At 34.1% G+C, this 7,251-nt stretch overlaps 1 pseudogene; it reads left to right on the forward strand.

Annotated features, from left to right (window-relative positions):
• Positions 1-473: 473 nt before the first annotated feature.
• On the forward strand, positions 474-1,519 carry LOC124985406 (TATA-box-binding protein-like; annotated as a pseudogene).
• The last annotated feature ends 5,732 nt before the right edge of the window (positions 1,520-7,251 follow it).

The raw sequence follows: 7,251 nt of genomic DNA on the forward strand, positions 1-7,251 counted from the left end.
AAGGTGAATCTGGGATAATTATTTTGAGAAAAACAAACATTTATACACTAAGAAGAAAGATTTTAATGTATTTACAACCTCAGTTCACTTCATTAAATGTAATATTCTTCATGTGATCTTTGTATTATTTAGGCTTTGAAAATCAACCATAATTTTATAACTGTTTCCAGAATTAAGTAATTTTATCAATATTGCTTCTGGCACTGTCCAAATGGTACTTAGACAACTAAAAAGAATATGCAGATTATCACCGCACGCCCGGAGTTCGGTGGGGTCGAACAGGGTCGCCGTGGCGGGCGCCTGGGCCGCCTGCGGCTGAACTTCGTTTTCGCGGGTGCGTCGGCGTCTCTGCCGTGACTCCAGGAGCATTGCTGTTCTTGGTGTGTGAAAGTAACCTAGAGAATTAAGGAAGTTGCTAAGAGTGTGCTGGGAATGCTCCAGGAAAAGACCAAGTGCTGAAGAAAGTGAACATCATGGATCAGAACAACAGTCTGCCACCGTATGCCCAGTGCTTGGCCTCCCCCCAGCCCCAGTGGCTGCTCCATCTACTCTTCAGTGCTGAAGATCCGTTCTACCTGCTCTAGAGCCTCACGTAAGTGAAGTCCCACAGTGTGTCTTCTTGGTTGGTCTATTTCCTTCACCCGGTGTAAGGGTGCCATGACACCTGGGATCCCCATTTTTAGTCCCATGATGCCTTATGGCACAGGCCTGACGCCCCAGCCTATTCAGAACACCAACAGCTTGTCTATTTTGGAAGAGCAGCAACGGCAGCAGCAACAATAGCAGCAGCAGCAGCAGCAGCAGCAGCAGCGGTCAGCACCACAACAGCCAGCACAGGGGGCCTCCGGCCAGACCCCGCAGCTCTTCCACTCACAGACTCTTACACCGCACCCTTGCCGGGCACCACGCCCCTGTATCCCTCCCCAATGACCCCCATGACCCCATCACTCCTGCCACGCCAGCCTCCGAGAGCTCTGGGATCGTGCCGCAGCTACAAAATATAGTATCCACAGTAAATCTTGGTTGTAAACTTGACCTTAAGACTATTGCACTTCGTGCCCGAAACGCCGAATATAACCCCAAGCGGTTTGCGGCTGTAATCATGAGGATACGGGAGCTGAGGACCACGGTGCTCATTTTCAGCTCTGGGAAAATGGTGTGCACAGGAGCCAAGAGTGAAGAACAGTCCAGACTAGCAGCAAGAAAGTATGCCAGAGTTGTACAGAAGTTGGGTTTCCCTGCGAAGTTCTTGGATTTCAAGATCCAGAACATGGTGGGGAGCTGTGACGTGAAGTTCCCCCCTAAGGCTGGAAGGCCTCGTGCTCACCCACCAGCAGTTCAGCAGTTATGAGCCAGAGCTATTTCCTGGATTAATCTACAGAATGATCAAACCCAGAATTGTGCTCCTTATCTTTGTTTCTGGGAAGGTTGTGTTAACAGGTGCTAAAGTCAGAGCAGAAATTTATGAAGCTTCGAGAACATCTACCCCATTCTGAAGGGATTCAGGAAGACCACGTAGTGGCTGCCACCGCTCCAGCCTGCCCCACCCACTTGCTTTTCAGTGAATCGGTTTGGTACTGTTCATGGACTCAGGTGCAGCCCGCAGCACTGGGCCACTCTCGTGCAACCCTCTGCAGGTGCAGGAGGGGCTGCTGCTGCTCTGGGGCTCCCGCAGCACAGCTGTGAGTTGACAGCTGTGCAGCTGTGAGGGCGGCACTGCCCATTTATTTATATTTAGGTTTCAAACACTGCTGTTGGCAAGTTGGTTGGCGTAAGGGACAGAACTTAAGTGTTAAAGCCACCTGTACAATTGGACTTCTTACTTGTTTAATCCCCTCCACCCCCATAAACCACAGTTTTTATATTTCTACCAGAAAAGTAAAAATCTTTTTTTAAAAGTGTTGTTTTTCTAATTTGTAACTTTTAGGGGTTATTTTTTGTGCCAGACACATTCCGCCTTTCCAGTATTGCAGGACAGAATAGATGTATTAATGAAAACAAATAGCTGTACATATTTTTCTTCCTCCAGAGTACTCTGTACAATAAATGCAGTTTATAAGAAAAAAAAAAGAATATACAGGAATATTTTATTTATTTATGCAAATAAAAGCCATAAGGAATTATGATCAACGTTTAGCTTAAAACAAGCTTAATAAAATCACATGTTTACTGTTTCAATAAGCTATTCCAAAATTTTCTAAATTAATAAAATGTATATTATTTTTTAAATATTACAAGGTTATGCCTATTTTAATACAAGTTTCCTTAGTTTATACAAATTTTATTATGTAAAACAAATCATATACTAAATTCATTAATCAGATATTACATATAAATAATAATTCAAGTAGCTCATAAATCACTTCTCATGAATCATTTCAAGTGGCATTTTTGTATAACCAAATTTTTGCTTTTGATGTGAGTACATTCAAACATATACTACTATAATCAGATTATGAAATCCTCAAAATGAGTGAAACTCATTATATGAAATGTTATAACAGAATTCGGTGTTTGTGATGTGACTCAATATAAACAATATAAACATTTCGCCCATTTGATGGATTGAGAACCTGAGTAAAGAAAAGTTATGTAATTCACTCACTGTGCCAAATCAATTTTCCGGTCCAACCATCTCTGGTACAGAAGATTCCCAAACAGGAATTCATTTCATTTAGGATTAGTAACAATGCTTATTTCTGACCCCACTTTTGACAGTATAAGTGAACAATAGGAGGAAAAAATAAAGTCTTGCAACTGACCATATGTATATATGAATTAAGATGTCTGACACAAGTATATCCAAAAGCACTTATGGAACAAAGTAATTTATTCAAGGGCACTGGTGAGTCTAATTCTGTAGGTAAGGTTGAACTTTCTACAACATAAGCTCCAGTCCCTCCTTTGAACTAAATGAGGGTTTAAGTTACCAAGCAAAACAAAGTTTTCAACGCCTGCTTCAAAGTGACACACCAGAACTTCAAAAACCCAACAAAGCTGTAACAACAAGAGCATTATTACACACATCAATAGACTCAACAACAAATAGAGAGGGTAGCAATTTTTTAACTCAAGTTTTCAACTGACCTGGGCTTTAAGAAGCAGTCACACAGCCAGATTCTGCAAATTATCACACTGACCAAAATCAGACAACAGTTTTTTCAGGTTTCCAAGTCTTTTGCTGGAGCTGAACATGTAGGTATTTAAGAATAGCAGTGGCATATTTACATAGGTAAAATATAAACATAATCTACATATATGTGCAGGTGTGCATTGGTGTCATATTTCAAACAGTAATCACTCATGCTCTGAACATCATTTAACAGTTTTCAGATTGAGAAAAAAAATAGAGGTTAGTTTGAAAACTTATTAAACTTTGTGACTGATTTTCAAACTAAAGTTAGTAATAAGAAAGAGAAATTCATATATTAGACTTTGGGATGGTAGCAACGTGAGATGATATTTTCTTCAATATTTCATCACAAGAAAGAATATCTATTTGTTTTTGTATTTTGCATTTTGCAACCCACAACTTTCCATTTATTAAAAAAAAATTTTACCTGGCAATTACTGAAATTTATCCATTACTTTTGTTTATAGTCTCTACACTGAAAAACATAAATTGGATATGCAGATGTGTGCTTATGTCATTTTTGTTTACAAAATTTACAATTGTGATAACTAATCTTCCATTATTTGCACCTATTTTGAAAGGTTATTGAAAAATCATTTTTCAAAATCTGTATTGGAGATGTACTATTAAAAGTCTCTAAATTTAGTAAAATCGTGCTGATGATCTATTAAATTTTGAATCACAATTTGAGATGGTAGCTTAAGAAAATAATTATTTTCTGCAAATGCTTGAAGCTTTAATATATGAGAGATAATCCTCTGAATAACGTCTTCTATCAGTATGCTTCTGAAAAGGTGTTCTGCAAACTGGCTTAAAATTTGTTCTATATATTTGTACATGATTATATTATATCAATTTCAATTACTTTGAAATATTTTCTTTACATTTGAATCATAAACTATGTTGACTTCAAAAATATTTAGGTTCCAGCATTTTTTTAATGAAATTTACATATATTTGAAAAGTTTGAACAACAATATAATAGATTATCTTATGATTTTTTAATTCTGTAAAGGGAGTTAATCAGCTTAATGTTGGAATGACACAGTAATCAAAATGCTCCACAAGGAGATTAAATTAAAATTCCAAGAATACAAATAAACTTATCTGTCAGCTTCACTCTTTCTCAGTATATATTATCTTCAAAATTATCATGTCTTACTCAATGATATCTAAAACATGACAAAACTCTAAAATTCAACTTTGCCATTGTCTAATATTCATGTCTTATATTCACTATAAGCACACAATCTTTGTCTTCTAGACTGATTTTCTCAAATAAGTTCACATTAAAGAGTTGCTATGGCTTGATTTATCTCACAATAAGAATACTGAAGCTAGTTTTTCATGCAAAATAGAGACTTGACCTTCCATAACCCTCTGCAGGATAGGAAATGTAGGCTCATTTGTGAAGAAAAATTTTATTTGTTTACTCTAATATAGCATAGAAATTCTGCCCTTGGATGGCATTACATTGAGTTTTGAAATACACATAACTTATGACACAGAGTAGTAATACTATGTAAGATTACCTAAAGGAAGGGAATTTTTTAACATACATTTTATGCATTTACTATACATACATGTATGTGTGTCTTTAGTCATATAAAAAGAACTTGATTTCGTAACCTCCATATCTTTAGTATTGGGAAAATGAATACTTTTTAAATATTTATTTACATATTTTTATTTATTCTGTGAACAAAACTTTTCTTTAAACTAAATTAAATAATATAATTCATGCCAAATAGGAAATATTTAGAGAATAGATTAAAAAAAGTAGTATTCAGGTGAAAGGTGGGAGTTTGCTTTGACTATTGTGTATCTTAATATTGAATAAAGTAAAAATAATACAATTATTTAAATCTGTAAATTAAAGTTAAAAGTAGAAAGATGAAAAATTTAAAGAATGTATCCAAAGAATAAGAGAAGTATAATATTAAACAATTTATTTAAACAAGTAGATTGTAATACTTTCAGATATTCAGGCAATAAATTATATCTTAAGACTGAAAAAAGCATAAAGCGCAAAGCAAAATTTGTTAATATAATCACGTTAAAATTTATAACTTCAATATCAATATAACAAAGTAGGAAAAGAGGCACGTATAGTAGGGGAAAAATGTTTTCAATCCCTTTGGCAAAAATAAAGTAAACAAAATAAATTGCAAATCTTAAAAAGGATAACAATAATAAAAACAGCAGTTTGGGAATCGAGATATTAAGAGGTCAATGGATTTATAAAAAGACCTAGAACTTCCCTATAATCAAGGAAATATTATGTAAAACACTCTTTACAATTTTACATCCACAATTCAGGTGAATATTTTAAAATCTGAAAACGGTATGTTGAAATGCAGAAGTATAAAAACTATAAAATGCCTGATGTGAGTATGGGAATATCAATTTAGAATACAATTTGTCAAATCTGATAATAATGAAGAGGAACATTCTGTACTACTTGATAATTTCTTTAGTAGGTATGTTTGATTTATATTTATGTTTGTATGTATACATATATACATGATGCATGGAACATATGTATGGGACATGTGTATGTCATTGTCATTTTCAGAACTGTACAGCTTATTACAGCAGAAAAAAACCATGAAGATGGGAGTGGTAAATAAATAGTATGTTCATATGGTAGTATGCAAGAGCATATTGTTCAACTTTCACTTAATAGAAGAGAGGATTTTTCAATAAGAGTACAGGTTTAAGACAGGACTAATGACTAATAAGCTCTAAAAGGGTAATTGAAACATGTAGAGGGATTGGTGACAGAGAAAGTAAAAGGTGTAATTGTTGGCAGATTGTGGAGGCCAACTATGCAAAAAAAGTGCGACCCTTTTTCTTGAAGACTCTCAGCATGCTATGAGGAATATTTAAGTTGAAAGATGACATAATTACATTGGTGTTTGGAGGGAAGCCAGACTAGAAGAAAATGAAGCCATTTGTAGGCTGAAGTGGAAATAATCAAAACATTTGCTGTGAGGTTCAGGAAACTTCAGAACTTGTAAATAAAGTAAACCTTAAAGACCCTGTATTTCATTTAACAGGACTCAGAGCATGTGATAACCACTAGGGTTTGGCTATGCCCTGTCTACACAAGGGTGATGTGGCATAAATAGGTCACATACCCCAATAGTATGAATCTTTCTAATCCAAAAATATTTCCTAGAACATTTTCCAATATTATGACTTGCATGTTTTTTTGGTAAACCCTTTCTGATATTATAAGTGAAAATTTGTCTTTTTCAGGTTGTCATATACAAATATGTACATGGTGTTTTTATTTAGTAATTATATATATAAATATATATACACATATACATAAATATATATATATCTTTGGTAACAATCTTTGAAAGTTTTCATACACAATTTTTTTCACATTGGTAAAAATTTTCTATCTTAATTTTACTGCCTCTCAAAAAAAGACACATGTTCAATTTTCACCAATGAATTTTCAAATTGCTGAAAGAATTAGCATCTCTATATGTTTGATTATGTTACACCTTCAATTGTTTCCCATCTTTAAGGGAAGGATGTTTACACTAATTATTTAGATGAAGTCATCAAAATTGTTATCTATTAGGAAAGTACTTTTTTTAAAGAAGAAAAAGCACAAAGCACAAAGCAAATTTAGAAAAATCTAACCATAGAAAAATTTAAAAATTCTGTATGAGTTTAAACAAAATGAAATGAATAGTCAAATGTTATGGAAAGAAGTATTTGTGGTCACAAAGTGGTCTGTAGGAGACTTTCAAAAATTACAATACAAAAAAGAGACAAAACTTTCCCAGTCAACAGGGAAATGTAAATTAAATAACTTTAAGCAACAGTTTTCAACATTTAAAATTGGAAAATAATGTCAATATTACGAAAATCTTTTTAAAAATACTTTTTGTGAAAAATAATTATTTAATTTGGCTAATATTTAACTGGATGAATACCGATTTAATTTTAGATTTTTTAATTCACTGATACATTGCTTCTGTTCAATCAGATATACCACTATCCACTTGGCAGGATGTTTGTATTTCTAATAGGGCAATTTTTTAACCTTCTTCTGTCTTGAAAACTCTTCAATGCTTCATTCACAAGCTAATTCTCTA

Source organism: Sciurus carolinensis, chromosome 5, assembly GCF_902686445.1.
Source record: "Sciurus carolinensis chromosome 5, mSciCar1.2, whole genome shotgun sequence".
Taxonomy (NCBI): Eukaryota; Metazoa; Chordata; class Mammalia; order Rodentia; family Sciuridae; genus Sciurus; species Sciurus carolinensis.